The sequence below is a fragment of the Orcinus orca genome, chromosome 5 (genome assembly GCF_937001465.1).
Source record: "Orcinus orca chromosome 5, mOrcOrc1.1, whole genome shotgun sequence".
Lineage (NCBI taxonomy): Eukaryota > Metazoa > Chordata > Mammalia > Artiodactyla > Delphinidae > Orcinus > Orcinus orca.
In genome coordinates this window covers 133,828,531-133,846,188 of record NC_064563.1, presented here as the reverse complement: position 1 = coordinate 133,846,188, position 17,658 = coordinate 133,828,531, and the positions used below count along the sequence as shown (strand labels likewise).

Sequence of the window (17,658 nt, the reverse complement as noted above, 5' to 3'; positions counted from 1 at the left end):
TTCCTGGACTGTTTATTGTCAATGAAAGGGTTGGTTTCCTTGGCAGGTTGCTGTAGGTTGTGGGTCAGAATTCTATTTTTATATAGGGTCTGGCCGTTGTCTGTTTCTATGTTTAGTCTCTCATTTCCAAGTTAATTATAATTTAATGAGTAGCTGCAATATTGATGTAGTTCAGATCCAGAATGGGGTGCCCACCTCTGTGGAAATTTAGGCCCAGCAACCAGAGGAGGTATCGTACAGTTCCCACAGGTATGAGGGCCTCTCCAAGCAATGACAACCTGGGATCATTTAAGAGACAAATTGGAGTGAATAGCCCCTGGACAGAGACGGGACCACAAGGAAAGGTTTGAAAAGAGTAAGGCACAGGCAGATGCTTTCTAGGAAGCAACAGTAAGATAAATCAACAAAGCCAGCCATCTTACTCTATTTTTTTATACTGCACAGTTTTCATTATTTTATTTTTTTCATTACTTTTTATTGGAGCCTAGTTGATTTACAATGCTGTCTTAGTTTCTGCTGTACAGCAAAGTGAATCAGTTATACATATACATATGTCTTCCCCTTTTTCCAAAGAGCTGAGGCAGAAGTACAATGTTTGCTTCATGCCCATCTGAAAGGACGAAGTTCAGGTTGTGCGAGGGTGCTACAAAGGGCAGCAAATTGGCAAAGTGGTCCAGGTTTCCAGGAAGAAATATGTCATCTACACCATACGAGTGCAGCAGCAGAAGGCTGATGGCACCACTGAGCATGCGAGTATCCACCCCAGGAAGGAGGTTATCACTAAACTAAACTGGGCAAAGACCAAAAAAAGATCCTTGAGCGTAACGTCAAATCTTGCCAAGTAGGAAAGGAAAAGGGCAAATATAAGGAAGAAACAATTGAGAAGATGCAGAAATAATCTTTTATATGACTTTCATTAAAAACTGTTAAAATGAAAAAAAATTTTAATTAAAAATATAGTAAGACATTTTAAAAAACAAAACAAACAAAGCAAACAAACAAAGCCAGCAAAAACTCTAAGACATGAGACAAGATAGCAGACTGAAAATGGGAGAGTGCGTGCCTAGATCAGAAACAGTGCCTAGTGCGTGCCTAGGCTCAGAAACAGATTTCAAAACCACTCAGCATACCCAACAAAACTAATCTACCAGCAAAATGGCCCAGAGGTCTGCCTGTTTGGGACCCCTGTCCAATCTGATATTCAGCCTGTATGCACTGGTTTGACCATACCAATTGGTCAGTTCCCCATTCCATCATGGTGCCCAAGACAACTGGTCATTAAATATGTATTCTGAATATTACCCCCACCTGAAAGTGCGAGAGTCTGGAGGTACCCCCAACTAGTGGTTACGAAGAATAAACGATTTCAGATGTAGTTTTGCAGGTATGCTGTTTCCTTTCAGTTTAGGTGCTGGGTAACTTGTCTCAAGCTTGATCTGAGCTGGGAAGGCATGAAAACCTGAAAGAAGAAATCAAAGAAAAGTACCCCTAGTGAGAAGAGGGTACTCTTCTCTTCATGAGTGAGGGCCATGAGGAAGCTATGAAATCACACATCTATGTCAACTGCACAGGTTGGAGGGCAAATCACTGGGGTCTGTGGCCATGGAAGGGAATATGTCAACACTGCAACTGAAGCCACTGCAGGAGCTTCAGAAATGGGAGCCCAGGACAGAGAAGAGAATAAAGAGGATAAAGAAGGGCATTAATTTTTTTTAACACCTTTATTGGAATATAATTGCTTTACATTGTTGTGTTAGTTTCTGCTGCATAACAAAGAGAATTAGCTATGTATATACATATATCCCCATATCCCCTCCCTCCTGAGTCTCCCTCCCACTCTCCCTATCCCACCCTTCTAGGTGGTCACAAAGCACCGAGCTGATCTCCCTGTGCTATGCGGCTGCTTCCCACTAGCTATCCATTTTACATTTGGTAGTGTATATATGTCAATGCCACTCTCTCACTTCATCCCAACTTACCCTGCCTCCCTCCCCATGTCCTCAAGTCCATTCTCTACATCTGCATCTGTAAGGAAGGGCATTAATTCTGATAGCTTCAGCAAGAGAACTGCCACCGCCAATGATAACGTGAGTTACCCCCTTGACTCGGCCAAGAGGTCATGGTGATGGACATTCCAGGGGCACTTCTGGGTGTGTGGTCAGAGCAGAGACACTGTTCTTACCATTTCATATGTTAATTTGCCCCTGCCCCTGTCCAGGGTAACATCTGCTTTAGGTTAAAAAAGAGGGGTGGACATTTAATGTACCTTTTTTACCATTTGAATTTTTCACAATAGTTAAGCCTATTTCTATGATGGTAAATTAACAGATGCTATTTGGGGAAAAAATATCTAAAATTCACATATGACATACCACAGGTATGGTAAATTGTTTACTAAAATGGCTAAATAATATAAAGGCAGTTTTTTTTTTCATACAGCAGGTTTTTATTAGTTATCTATTTTATACATATTAGTGTATGTATGTCAATCCCAATCTCCCAATTCATCCCAAGTGCCCCCCTTCCCCCCCTTGGTAACCATAAGATTGTGCTCTACATCTGTGACTTTATTTCTGCTTTGCCAGTAAGGTCATCTGTACCATTTTTCTAGATTCCACATATAAGCAATATTATACAATATTTGTTTTTCTCTTTCTGACTTACTTCACTCTGTATGACAGACTCTAGGTCCATCCACGCCTCTACAAATGGTACTATTTTGTTCCTTTTTATGGCTGGGTAATATTCCATTGTAAAAAAATGCGGAACGCTTCACGAATTTGTGGGTCATCCTTGCGCAGGGGCCATGCTAATCTTCTCTGCATCGCTCCAATTTTAGTATATGTGCTGCCGAAGCAAGCACCCAACTTAACTCTTTAAAGTATGGATGGGGTAGATGATGTGGATCTCTCGTCCCACGTGCAGTGGGGTGTCGATGATACTAATTCTGTTGTCTCAAAATGGGCGACCAAGACCTGGAGCAGAAAGCGAAGACACATCAAGCACCTCCCATTCTAAGAAGAGCTGCCAACAGCTGGAGGCATGAACCCCTCCAGGACGTTTTAATAGACCGACTTAACCAACTGTACTGCTTTCAACCATTCCCCCCACCCCAAACAAGCAGAAAACCAGGAAGAGGAGAAGGAGGAGAGATTCCTTATTGTGAGTCATCGGTAGAGAGTTGAGAGCCTCGGTGTTTTCCATGGAGGAAGAAAAAATGGGGAGCTCTCATAGACAGTAGGGGTGTCAGAAACAAGAGGAGACAGGCATCTCGAACCACAGGGAGACATCAGCTCATGGAGCAGACATGCTGATCTGCCCACTCTCTGAACATCTCTGAGCAGGGGAGAGGAGAGCCAACAGGGCAGAGAGAGAGACCAGCAGTGGGGAAACCAGCCCTCCTACCACTTGGTATTTGAAGGAAAGCTGACTCTTCAGTGACTCAGGTGGACACTGCAGAAGGTAGCTGGGCTTAAGCTGTCTTATTGTACCCCAAACAAGAGGGCCACGTACAGGGTGGATGTCCCAAGCAATGGGAAACAGCAGGGTGTACTGCTGGTGGTGAAAGCTGCGGTGGCATTCAATGAGGTTGAGCTAGAGTTAGTCTCCCTTGTTAAGGCATTGGATGGAAACAAGATGTGGAGCCCTGTCCCGATCCTGAAAGGTTCATGAAGAACTCACACATGTACCCCAAGAAGGAAGCAGCCTGGGATGCCTGCCCTCAGTGGGCATCTCTACTTGGTCCATTTCAGCCTAAGAAGATGGCCAATGCACACCAGGAATGACATATCCGTCCCTTTCCATCTCCCCTCTGCAATCAAGGAGAAAGGTGCCCCAAGAAATCGGGGATAAGGAGTGAAAAAGCAGACCAAGCTTTCTCCCTCCTCTAAGTCTCCTTGGGAAAGCATGGCCAGTGCTGGGAGGAGGGGAGGGGATAGATGGATCTGAAATGGATATTTTAAACTTGACTTGCTTTTTTTAAATATTCAGAAGTAAATAGAAAATGTATGGAACTCTGTGAGTACAAGGCAGCATTTTCCTCCCAAAATGAATAAATATCTGCAGGTTTTAAATTGCAAGAAGAGCCCTCCTGCAGTGAGGGATGTGGCCCTGAGGTCAGGGAATCACAGTGATAACCCAGGAGCATCTAGGAAGTGAGCCCCGCACAGGATTTCAATTCCAGGACACTCCTTCCTTGGACTTCAGGAAAAGTAAACTAGCAAAGTTTAAATAATTTCTCTCATAGTTTCTCCAACACTTGAATAAAAAGTTTGAAATAAGTGAGGGACTGAGTCATAAAAACAAAAACAGAGGGGAACAGATCCCCATCATGCTCACCATCATCTCTGGGATTTTGCAGAAGTGGGAAGATTGCATTAGAAGGTGTCCTGAGCCCCCAGCCCCACTAGAAGGGCAACAAGTAGGTATCTGCTTTGGCTCAGAAAAGTCTGGGGAGAAAAAAGCAGCCTGGAGAATAGGTAAGAGGACCCTGCAAGAGCAGAGAAAACTCCCCACCCCAGTGAATACACTAGAGCAGTGACTTTCAAACTCCTTGTACCAAAAGCCACAGTAAAAAATACATTGTACATCATGACCCTATACACATGTATATGCATAACTGAGCAAAGTTTTATAAAACAATATTACTCACCATGTGCAATGAATGGACACAGGTTGTTTATATTCTGTTCTGTTTTGTTTTTTTTAATGCTGGTCACAGATCATATAAATTGATTTCTGTGGTTCTGAAGAACCTAGTGACAGGAATAAAGACTCAGACGTAGAGAATGGACTTGAGGACAAGGGGAGGGGGAAGGGTAAGCTGGGACGAAGTGAGAGAGTGGCATGGGCTATATACACTACCAAGTGTAAAATAGATAGCTAGTGGGAAGCAGCCGCATAGCACAGGGAGATCAGCTTGATGATGCTCTGTGACCGCCTAGGGGGTGGGATTGGGAGGGTGGGAGGGAGGGAGACGCAAGAGGGAGGAGATATGGGGATATATGTATACGTATAGCTGATTCACTTTGTTATACAGCAGAAACTAACACACCATTGTAAAGCAATTATACTCCAATAAAGATGTTTTAAAAAATTGATTTCTGGACCCTAGTAGTCTACAAGCAGCAGTATAAACAACTCTCATTAGAAGGAGATGACCCTTAAAAGGGAGGAGAGAGTTTAGGTAACACAAGCATGAACAACATTTGTTTTTTCTCTCCCAAATATGCCTCCCACATTCACAGCTCCTTCTATATCATCAGATTGGAATCATATATTCCTGATAACCTACTTTCCAGATGAGCTCTCTACTCTGGAGTTCACATCTCTCTACTTGTTCTCTTATCTAACTATCCTCCATGCCTTTCTAGCTCTACCCACTGTAGATGTGGATTGGACCCCTCAATACTATCTCCACTAATTAAATACTTTGCAATCCCTTAAATATCCAACATGTACAAATAATTCACAGGGCATTCTTAACAAGCATGTCTGAACAATAACAATAGTGAGTAACATTTACAGAACGCAAGGATGTGTCAATCACTGCTCTCAGCTTTATCAATCTATATCTCTCTATCTGTAACCCTTATAATCATCCCACAAATAAGGAAACAAAGGCCCAGGAAGGTTAAGTAAGGACACAAAGCTGTCAAGTGGTATACCTATGCTTTGAATACAGGGGTTCTTGGAAAACTTGCAGGTCATAGAAAAGCATGGACACAAAGGATAAGTTTGACCTTTCAGTGGGGGGGAAGAGGGTCATGAGACATGGAGCATTGGTGGGTCTCATGCAGAGCCTCTTCCGGGTTTTATGCTCATGGTAGAATAACCCTTCTGTACCAAAGGGTTCCAACCAAGAGACTTCTTGCTCTCTCATGAAGACAAACATTGGTTTCAGTTTCAGTCACAATTCCTACTTTGTAAGTCAAATCTTGAAATAATTTTATCCCCACAAAACAGAGAAGCAAGATACACATCCTGATAGCATTTGGATTTGTTAACAACCTTCTCCTACCATTTTCACTTGTTCCAAGAATTTTAGGACCTGGGTTACTTGGAATATTGACTAGGAAAATCTTTCTCAAGGGCAGGCCTCTCTGAGAGAATATTCTCATAGGTCCCTGGGACTGGTCCTCAGTTTTGCTAGTTTAATGTGAAAGGAGTAGACTCCAGGGGCGCATAAATCATGTTTAACCAACAATGCTAGATCCTTCACTTAGGAGGATATTCTTTTCCTCTCCTCCAGGGGGCACCATTTGCACAGAATTCAATATGAATGGCACCCGCAGGGATTAGGCAAAGCGGTGGTCCTGAAAAATAGTCCTGCTTGAAACCATCCTTCAGATATCAGACAGCTGGAAAACAAAATAAGTTAATCAAATAACCTAATTGAATTAACGTTCACGAGGTTGCCTGGTGTCCAGAGAATCAGAAGGAAAGGTAGAAACTGACCCTTTCATCACTTCTTGCCTTCAGAAGGAAACTGTCAGATATATTTTCTGCCCCATTAATTAATGCCTCCCTTCTGACCAACCGTCTATGATAGGCATATTCTCTCTAGACTGTGTTAGTTTTACTATTAGTCAGGACTTATTCTGAACCATTCTCTCTAAGGTGAGTTTGTAGATATCTGACTTCATTCTCATTATGCTGATTTTCACAACAAATTCTGAGGTCCCGAATGTAGCGGTGGTTCTCACAGTGTGGTCCCTGGGTACCAGCAGCAGCATCACTTGGGAACCTGTTTAGAAGTGCAAATACTTGGGCCCAAACCCAGACCCAAATCAGACAGACTCTCCAGGTGTGGTACCAGACATCTGTGTGTTTACAAGTCTTACAGGTGATTCTAACACATGCTAAACTTTGAGAACCATTGCCTTAACATACAGTTTCCAGTCCAACCGATACCAGAAACAACTATGAGCTTTTTAAAAATATAGGTGCCCTGGATTCTCCCAGAGCCACTGGGAGAGTAAAAAGAGCTTTGGAATCAAAAGGATCTAGGTGGAAATTCTAGTTTTGTCACTCACCAGTGTGTGCCTGGTTGATGCTCCATTTCCTCATCTCTAAAGCGAGGGTAGTAGGACCTTGCCTCATAGGAAGGTATTGGAGGTAAGATGCAACACATGCCTCATATAGAGACTGACAGCAAATCTTCTTCCTTGGCCTCCATCACAACTGGAATGGCCTTTGCCCAGCCTGTGAGGTTGCAGGTCAGGTCTCATCTCACCCAGAATCACAAAACAAGAGCTGCCAGAAGCTGATTTCCAAAGTTTCACAAATAGCCTAACATTTTGACAGCAGTTACCGGGGGTTTTGCCATGACTCAGTGGGAACAACACGGCCCTGAGATTCCCATGGAGCTATTTCAAACTCTAGATTGATGAGTACAGGAGGAGTCCCTATGAAGCAATATTTACCAACTGAGAGCATTATAATTGTTAAAGTAGCTCTTGTGAGCCAGATCACATTCCTGCTGACAACAGGGAGGCAAAGAATTCCAATGGTTGCCTAGAAAATTGAGTGGAAGTTCCCCAAGTTACCTGCCACACACAGGTTTGTTTTTCCTTAATTATCTAGGTAATTGCTTTGGTTCCTCTACTTGCCTTTACCAAGAGACACCTGGGCAGAAGAGCGAGTATCTGTGGGGCTGCCCTGCTGGGTAAAGGTTCAGGTTGCTCACCCCAGTGCAGAGACCTCCTCCAATGTCAGTGGGAGTGCCTATAAACTCCCCCTCCACTGGAACTAATGAGGCCTTTCTAGTCAATCTGGGTCCCTGCTCTTGTGCATTTTTTTTTTTTTTTTTTTTTTTTTTTTTTTTTTTTGTGGTACGCGGGCCTCTCACTGTTGTGGCCTCTCCCGTTGCGGAGCACAGGCTCCGGACGCGCAAGCTCAGCGGCCATGTCTCACGGGCCCAGCCGCTCCGCGGCACGTGGGATATTCCCGGACCGGGGAACGAACCCGTGTCCCCTGCATCGGCAGGCGTACTCTCAACCACTGCGCCACCAGGGAAGCCCTGCCTTTCATCTTTTTAAGCACTATGACCCCTTGCCATGAATTAATAAGAACAATAGATGTAGTCACGGTTCTCCAGAGAAACAGAAACAGATTAATAGAATATGTGTGTCTACATATATATACACACAGGTTGGGACCCATTTCTAGAGATGGAGTGGGATCCATGTCACCCACAGCACCTGGTTTGTGAATGGGGGAGGAGGGAGCTTCTGCAGTGTCCGCAGAAAGGTACCTTATGTGCTGGAGAGACAACCAATAGAAGCGCACTATTGCCAGATGGCAAGAAAGTGTCAGGGTCTTTTCCCCTTTGATTCATTTCCTTCTGTGAAGTGGGGAGCCCAGATAATTAAAGGGAGAAGAAATGAAAATAATTTGAGAAACACTTCATCCCACCTACAAAACACTCATTCTCATCTATGCAGTTATGTACAGTTTTCAAAGCACTTTCTCAAACAGCACTGGACCTGCGTTATAGCAGCTCTAAGGAGACAGCCTAGTGGGTAATATTATCCCCGCTAGAGACCTGAAGCAAATCAGCCTTCTTTACTCACTGCTCAGGATGTGCCCCTCTCATGCTCACTGAAGGGGAAACTCCCAGCCTGTCTGCATGGGAGCGAAATACTAGGAGATTCCATGAGAGGAGGCTGGGAGGCTGAGTGGTGAGAACAGAAGGGAAAGTGCAGAAAGAGGAGAAGAGGTTCAAGGTAGGAAAAGAAAAGCTGCAGAGTGATGGAACAAAGTGCCCACTACCAACAGCAGGAAAATGGGTAACTTAAGCAACAGAAATTTATTGTCTCACAGTTCTGGAGGCTAGAAGTCCACGATCAAGGTGACAGCAGGGTCAGTTCCTTCTGAGGGCGGTGAGGCAGAGGTGTTTCACGCCTCTCCTCTAGCTTCTGGTAGCTTGCCAGCAATCTTTGGTGCTCCTTGGCTGGTAGGCCCATCACCCCCTTCCCTGTCTTCATCTTCCCATGGCGCTCTCCCTGTGCGAGTCTGTCTTCAAATTCCCCCATTTTATAAGGACATCAGTCATACTGGATTTGGACGCATCCTAACGGTCTCATTTTAACTTGATTAGCTCTGTAAAGATCTCGTCTCCAAATAAGGTCACCTCCTGAGGTACTGGGGGTTAGGTCTTCAACATCTGAATGTTGAGGGGACACAATTGAATCCATAACAGACACTAAATCTCTAGAGCTGAGCTGGATATCACAGTGCCCACTGGCCACACGTGGATATCAAGCACTGGACATGAGGCTAGTCTGAACAGAGATGAGCTGTGAGTGTAAAATAGACACCAGAGTTCAAATACTTAGAGTGAAAAAGAGAATGTAGGATACCTCAGTTGTCTTTATATTGATTACCCGCTAAATACTTTTACATATTGGGTTAAAGACACTACAATACAGAATTAAGATTAATTTCCTCTCTTGCGTTTTTCAATGCAGCTCCTAGAAAATTTACAATTACATATACAGTTCATATTTGTGGCTTGCCTTATATTTCTGTTGTACAGCACTGTTCTAGAAAGAGAAATTCACCAGGTCCCTGACACCTGATCACCTCGTGAGAAGATTTTCTGAACTTCTCACATAGTTCTCTGACAATGATGGCAACATTAAGCATTTGAATCACTCGAAATGTGACATAGAGTAGACGGTAAACATCAAACTTTATACCTGTACAGCGTACTCTAAATGTGAAATAAGTTTTTGTCTAGCCTAAGTGACAGAAGATATATTTGATCAATAAGGATCACACTTTATTTTTTATTACTAAGAACTCAATTTGGAACAGGCCACCCAATATCATCTTATAATAGTAGCTCCTGTTTAAGGTATTCACTTTTTCATTTACCTCGTGTGAGAAAAATGAGGCTGCATAGCAAGGGTGCCTTTTATTAACGATTACATCAGAATGGTACCAGTCCTTATTAAAGATGGTTTTCCAAGTGAGGTTTTGCATATGCTCCATGCAGATCAATCATGGGTACCTTAGGGAGGTCACATCAGTGTAGATAGATTTTGCTTTACGAAATGCACTGGGTTATAAATACTCTGACCTTGTTTATAAAGGAAGCCGGTTAGTTCACTTAATGAAGACATTAATTTGCCAATCAGCTTGGACTGATTATTCATTAGCTATTTCCTAACCAACAGCTCTGACTTACAAACGCAGCCGTTTGTAGGCAGTGGTGTGCTGCCACCTACGGCTGGAAAGAAAAAAGGATAAGGTGCAGAGAGTTCTGAGAAAGCCACAACTATTCAAAAGAGTCAGAGTATGAATAAAAAAAGGCTAGAACAAAGTATACTACTGTGGACCTTTCCCCATGTTAAAATCATTGTAAGACATTGACTTATTTGCAAGCAAACTAAAACCTAGATGAAGTAAGCCATAAATGTCACAACTGCAAAGTCTTAACCTAATTATTCTTGGTGGGGCTGGTGTCATAAGATCAACAGTACTGATAAGTCAAACAGTGTAAGATCTACTATAATCACTTTCCAAGTAGGCCACTGCTTGTATTTCCCAGAACTCACCTTGGGATCATTTTTTTTTTTTCACTCTTCAGGCCTTTTCTCTACTCTAGGACAGTACCTTTGGCAACACTCCGCAAATATTTTTGGATTCCAGGCATTGTCCTGGATACTTGAGATGCAATGTGGACGAGGATTTGTGTGTAAATCTCCTGCCCTTGAGATGCTTACATTCTAGTGGAGTGAGACAGGTAATAAACATGAAGCAAAAGAAATAAGCCAATTCTCCAGTATGTTGGAAGGTGACAGGTGATATGGAAAGAGAAAATGAAGGACAAGATACAGAGGTTGGAGGTGGGATGGTAGGATGGAGGTAGGGTGCAATCTTGACTAGAGGAGCCTCACTGAGAAGGTGATACTGGGTAAGTGTCACCTGGAAAGGTGTTCTTAGAGGTAGCTGCAAGAAGAGAATTCTGGGAAGAGGGACCCCTTGGACCAAGGCCCCATGGAGTGACAGTGTCTGGTGTGCTGAGAAAGAAGAGGCTTGTGGAGCTGGGGACACAAAAGAGGAGGAGAGCTGGGGGATGAAGCCAGAGGGGAGGGGAGGGAGCCCATCACAGCAGGCCTTGGGGACCACCATCAAGATCTCAGCTTTTAGCTGAGTGAAATATAACTTCCTGCTTTTTTTACATTTCTGGCTGACTTACCCTTAAATTTTTCTCTTTCTGGTTTTTGTTTTTAAAATAATGTTTGATAGTTTTATAGTGGTGGTGGTGGTTATTGTCTCAAGATTCATGCGTACCCATGAAAGCAAATTGGAATAAATAAGAATGTGTTCACCTTTCACTGACTTCTTTTCATTATTTTCTATTCTATTCATTATTTTTCTAGTCACATTATTTTTCTATTCATATTTCTTATGCATGGTTATAATCATTCTCGATACATGTGTCTTGCTTTTATGTTTAGTATGTCACGAGCACTTTTCATGTTATTCTATGTTTATTATAAACAGCTTATTAGCTTACTAAAACTCCTAAAAGAGGATAATATCTACCTTTTGAGGTTATTGTGAAGATTAAGTGAAAAAATCATGAAAAGAGCTGAATGTAGTGTCTGGCACAGAATAAACCCTCAATAAACTTAGCTTTGAGTAGATGTACAGGGATTCACTTTTTTTCCATTTCTAAAGGTTTATTCACTACTATTTACTAGGCTAAATAATGCTATGATGAACTACTTGGTCCACAGAGGAATTTGTAGGATTAATTTATGGCTAAAGTCTATTAGATCGCAAACTGCTTTCCCAAGCCTTCAGGACCTTGAGAAAATAAATTTCTGTTATTTATTTTTATTATTTATTTATTTCTGTTATGTAAACCTCCTACTCTGTGGTCTTTTGTTATGATAGCCCAAGCTGACTAATACACACTTCTTCCCATTCAGGAATGTGGTACAGTGCTCCATTTATTTAAATTTTCCTTTACAACTCTCTAAAACAGGTTTTCAATTTATTTTGAGTAAGTTCCAGCCATTTCTCACCAGAATTTTATTTCTAGAAATGGCTATTTTGCTTTTATCATTATGTATTGGAAATCCTTTTTATCAGGATATTTTCTAGCCAGTTACTGGAGATAAATAGAAAACCTTCTCATTTAATATATCTCATATCTAGCCAGCCACCTTACTGAACTATTATATGTCATAAATTCCTGTAAAAGCTAACAAGGAATTGGAGAATAAATTATGTAACAGAAATTATATTAAAAGCACATTGCTCTCTACAGTTCTATGTAGTCAGAAGTAGGCCTCAAATTTTCTCTTACAAGCAAAAAATATTAAAGGAGGAAACAAAATCCATTCTAAGTTAGTATAACTAGTTGTAATTAATTCTTCCTACTTCTAAAATCTTCCTTGCTACTGAAAAGCAATTTCTCTAATAGAGCCTCAATAAGAGGACACAGCTTTCTCATAAAAGAAACTGTTTTTTTGTTTGTTTATTTGTTTGTTTTTTTAGGTGTTCACTGTGGCATTGTTTAAAATAGAGAAAAAACTGGACACAATTTATATATCCATCCACACAACCGCATAATTTAAATACAAAGTACAATGTAATATTATGAAGCAGTTGCTTAAATTAGATCTCTCTATGTAATATGTATATATCTTTATAATATAATGTAGGGACTTCCCCGGTGGCACAGTGGTCAAGAACCCGCCTGCCAATGCAGGGGACACGGGCCGAGCCCTGGTCCAGGAAGATCCCACATGCCTCGGAGCAACCAAGTCCGTGCGCCACAACCACTGAGCCCAAGCACCACAACTACTGAAGCCCGCACGCCTAGAGCCTGTGCTCCGCAACAAGAGAAGCCACCGCAATGAGAAGCCTGTGCACCACAATGAAGAGTAGCCCCCGCTCGCCACTAGAGAAAAGCCTGCACGCAGCAAGGAAGACCCAACGCAGCCAAAAATAAACAAATTAATTAATTAATTTAAATAAATATATATATATATAAAATGTAGAATGAAAAAAAGCAACAAGCAGAACAATAAGAAAGAAACTGTTTTTTAAGAGCCCATGACCTAACCCCTTCAAACCAAAGGACTACAGTATTTCTTTTTGAAATTTCTAGTTATCTTGGAGTTTCCGGGGAAAAGCTAAATTCAGAATCTTAATTCAAAACAAAGTTATGGTATACATATACACCACCCAATTTTTCTGTAATAGGAGGTTTTTCTGTAACTTGGGCTCAAAATATTCAACTTACTCAGCTCCTACATAAAGAAATGCCTAGAAATTTTAGCTAATTCCTCTACCAAATCAACTAGTCCACATTTCAGTTGCTTTCTCCTGTGATGATGCAGTTAGTAGACATTCCATCAACTCCCTAAAACTACACCCACACTCCCTCATTCCCCCAAAATGGAAAGCCCAGTCTTACAAACATCATGGTGGTTTCCTGGAGTCATTCAGCTCTCTTCCTCCTTCCAATGTCATGAGTCCATGGGATGGAGAAGCACATCCATGCAGGAGTCTTCCTACAGGGACTTGTCTATGTTTGCAGCAATTGCAGTGCCTAAAAGTGGACACAAATCCCCTCTCCTGAAAGGATGCAGGAGTTAGTGGATAAGAATACATAGCAATACAGAAGTCAATGGAGAAATACACGTAACTGCTTTTCTCCTTATTTTAACCCAATAATTCACCCTGTATATTCATTAAATTTACTCATCTGCACCCCATATCCCCCCAAAAAACTATATTAATTTGGATTTTATTTATAATTCCCTATGAAAGACATACTGATGTTTTTGTTTTGTTATCTATACTTGTAACAGTAAATATATCATAATTTTTTAAGTAATTAATACTAGAACCACCCTTATTTTAAAACCCCATTGAAATAGGAGAGAAATAGGTGAGGGAGATTAAGAGGTGCACACTTCCAGCTACAAAATAGATGAGTCATGTGTATGAAATGTACAGTGTGGGAAATACAGTCAATAATAATGTAATACCTTTGTGTGTTGACAGATGGTAACTAGATTTTCATGGTGATCATTTTGTAGTGTAGGGGAATATTGAATCACTGCTGTACACCAGGAACTGTGTAGTGTTGTAGGTCAATTATACTTCAAAAACAAACAAACTCGTAGAAAAAAGAGATCAGATTTGTGGTTATCAGAGGCAGGGGGCTGGGGGTGGGGGAATTGAATGAAGGTAGTCAAAGGTATAAATTTCCAGTTATAAGATAAATAAGTGCTAGGTATGTAACGTACATCATGATAAATATAATTAACAGTGCTATATGTTATATATGAAAGTTGTTAAGAAAGTAAATTCTAAAAGTTCTCATCACAAGGAAATTTTTTTCTTTTTCTTTTATTTTCTATCTCTATGAGATGATGGATGTTCGCTCGATTTATTGTGGTGATCATCCCATGGTGCATGTGGGTCAGGTCATTATGCTGTGTACCCTAAACTTACATGGTGCTGTATGTCAATTATATCTCAATGAAACTGGAAGGAGAAAGAAGGAAGGAAGGAAGGAAGGAAGGAAGGAAGGAGAAAGAAAGAAAGAAAGAAAGAAAGAAAGAAAGAAAGAAAGAAAGAAAGAAAGAAAGAAAGAAAGAAAGAAAGAAAGAGAAAGAAAGAGAGAAAGGAAGGAAAGAAGGAAGAGAGAAAGAAAGAGAAAGAAAGAATGAGAGAGAGGGGAAGGAAAGAAGGAAAGAAGGAAGGAAGGAAAGGAAAAACTCCTCCACTGAAACAAATGAATGGATAAACAAAATGTAATACATACATACAGTGGAATATTATTCAGTCTTAAAAAAGGAATGAAGTTCTGAGACATGCTACAACATGGATGAACCTTGAAAACTTAATGCTAAGTGAAATAAGCCAGATACAAAAGGACAATTACATGATTCCACTTATATGAGGTACCTAGAGTAGGTAGTCAAATTCATAGACAGAAAGTAGTCAAATTCATAGACAGAAAGTAGAATGATGGTTACCAGGGCCTGGGAGGAGGGGAGATTGGGGAGTTACTGTTTAATGAGAAGAGGGTTTTAGTTTGGATGATGAAAAATTCTAGAAATGGATAGTGATAATGGTTATACAACATTGTAAATGTACTTAATGCCACCAAGTTGTACACCTGAACATGGTTAAAATGGTAAATGTTATGTATATTTTACCACAAAGAAAAATGAATTTAAAAAGTGAATTCATTGTAATATACAGGGAGTCCCCTATGCTAAGCCCTTTGGCATCCTACCATGATACCACCATCAAATACATTTTTAGCCAAGTGTTTCTAACTAGACCATAACATCTTGAAAAATGTTGTGAATAAATCTTTAGATGTTATCAAAACACCACTAGGAAGTTTGTACCAATTTACCTCTCAACTGGTAGTGTTCACTTCTTCACTTACTTGTTGACATTCAGTTTTGATTGGCAGTCATTTAAATCTTTGGCTGTAAGACTATAGTTTTATTTCAACTTCCCTTATTATTAGTTCAGTTGGAAGATGTTTTCACAAGTTTATTGGCCATGGCAGAACAAGCATTCTCTACACAAGCTGTTTTTGCTTTTCCACCTCTCACTTACCAGGTCACCTAGCCCCCTAGACTTGGTCATGATCAGACTCACCCTGAGCACCTCATCACCAGTGGAGATGTTCGTTCCTTATCTGACAGAAGGAGTGCATCTCCTTCCCAACACCACTCTTCCATGTTACTCTTGTCTTTCGATTTTCCTTCTCCTCTGGTGTTCCTTCTTGTCCCCTTCTTAGTTTCTTCTTTCTTAAACATCATTATTCCTTTGGGGTCTGTCCAGGACTATCTTCTCTGCTCACTGTACACACTCCACTCACATGGCTTCAAAAGTAGATCATATGTTAATGCATAAATGTAAAGCTTGGGTGCAAATCTTCCTCCTGGGTACAAGTCTTATATATCAACTACCAAATCGACCTCTCCACACAGAAGCACACGTTGTGCCTCACATGCTGTACATTCATCACAGAAATCAGCATCTGTTCCTCAAACCTGCTTTGATCTTGTCTTCACCACCTCATTGAATAGCAACGTCTTCTACTCTGTTATTCAAGAAAGAAATCTGGGAATAGTACATGATTCTTCTGCCCTTTTTTACCAATCCTTCTCCCCACCTCAAGTCAGTCACCTTTTTCCTACCTGTTTCATGAATCTGGCTACTGTCTTGTTTTCCCACTAGCACGTCCTTAGTCCAGCCCACCATGATCCCTTGTCTGACTACAGCCATGGTCTTTTATTTAGCTCCCCAGTTCCACTCTTTGACTCTACCATCTACTCTATTGGCCACAGCCAAAGCAAACTTCCTAAAACACAAGACTGATCATATCACATCTTTCAGAAGTTTCCCATTGTCTTTAAGATAAATTCCAAATCCCATAATATACCTAAGGAGGGCTGGACTCTTCTCACCCTTCTCCATCTCATGCCACTCCTCCAACCTAGAGTCATCATCACCCTGACCACACACACAGAGCATTCAATCATGCTAGACACATTTCAGGTCTACAAATAAATCAGGCCCTCTCTTATCCCTCAGCTTTTGCACATGCAATCATTTAGACTCAGGACACTCCTCCCCAACTCTTTACCCAACTTCCTGCTCATCGTTCAGACGTCTGTTGGTTGGCTATTTGCAATCCCTCATCAGCTCCTGTTCCTGAGGGTAAATCTCAGCTTCTTCCTTTTAAAGCTGCCTCACCACCTGGCAGAAGCCCTCTTGCATAGGATCCCTTTGGAAATGACCCCAGACAAATAGCTCTCCCTTGGATTCCACATTTAGCAGCTAGAACCCTACAACTCTGACCCAGACCAAACAGATCCCACTTCTTCCCAAATGCAGCCCTTTAGTCTGCTGCCACAGGTGTTCCATCCATCTTCCACCCCAAGGTTATTTTTGCTTTTTGTTTTCATGAGTAAGATACCAGTCCTTTGCATCCCCCAAACTCCAGGTCACTTATGTCAAGGTTTACCTGGTGGGTCCCTCATAGTCCCTCTCACTAAGCTTAAGATGGTCAGATTCCCAACACAATAATAACATTTTCTAAAGAAATTCTCTATCTTCTCAAAAAAAATCCTGTCAGTCTTCTCAACCATCTTTTTAGGCTGGAGGTGGGTGGTCAGCTAAGGGTACTTAAACCAGTTCTTGGCCAGCTCCTTTCAGATGCTGCAGAGGAGAAGGAGGAAAACTTTGGCAAGTTGAAAAAACAGAGAGAGGACCTCTCACTGAAAGGTAATGACAACAGAGGGGAGTGATATGAAATGTAATCAGTGGGATAGAAAGGATGCAAGACCATGGTAGATATATATATATATATATGTATATATATGTATATATATATTTTTAAAGGGAAACCACTGAAGCGTTTTGAGCAGAGGAGAGACATGACCTGCTCATATGTCATAAAAGCCACTCTCTTTCCTTTGTGTAGAATGGAATGTAAAGGAACAAGAGGGAAACTAGGAGACCAGTTAGAAAGCATCTCAGTGCTCAGTGGCTCAGTGGAGAGATGGGAATGGCTCAGGTGAGACTGTTGACATCAGGTAAGAAGACCACTCAATCAGATTAAAGCTACTTTTTGTCGGAGAACTAACAGGTATT

At 41.3% G+C, this 17,658-nt stretch overlaps 1 long non-coding RNA gene and 1 other non-coding gene across 8 annotated transcripts in view; both read right to left on the bottom strand.

Moving 5' to 3' along the window:
• Window positions 1–17,302, bottom strand: part of LOC105748955 (uncharacterized) — a 55,186-nt gene extending 37,884 nt beyond the window's left edge. For 2 of the 7 annotated variants that reach the window (XR_007477638.1, XR_007477644.1), the window contains exon 1: window positions 1,309–17,302. This is a non-coding gene — a long non-coding RNA (uncharacterized LOC105748955). The remainder of the gene's footprint in view (window positions 1–1,308) is intronic. The other 5 variants (XR_007477639.1, XR_007477641.1, XR_007477643.1 and 2 more) reach the window with 5 other exon arrangements.
• LOC117199339 (U6 spliceosomal RNA) lies at window positions 2,757–2,863 on the bottom strand. The gene has a single exon (XR_004480566.1). It is a non-coding gene; the product is annotated as a U6 spliceosomal RNA (small nuclear RNA).
• Window positions 17,303–17,658: the final 356 nt, after the last annotated feature.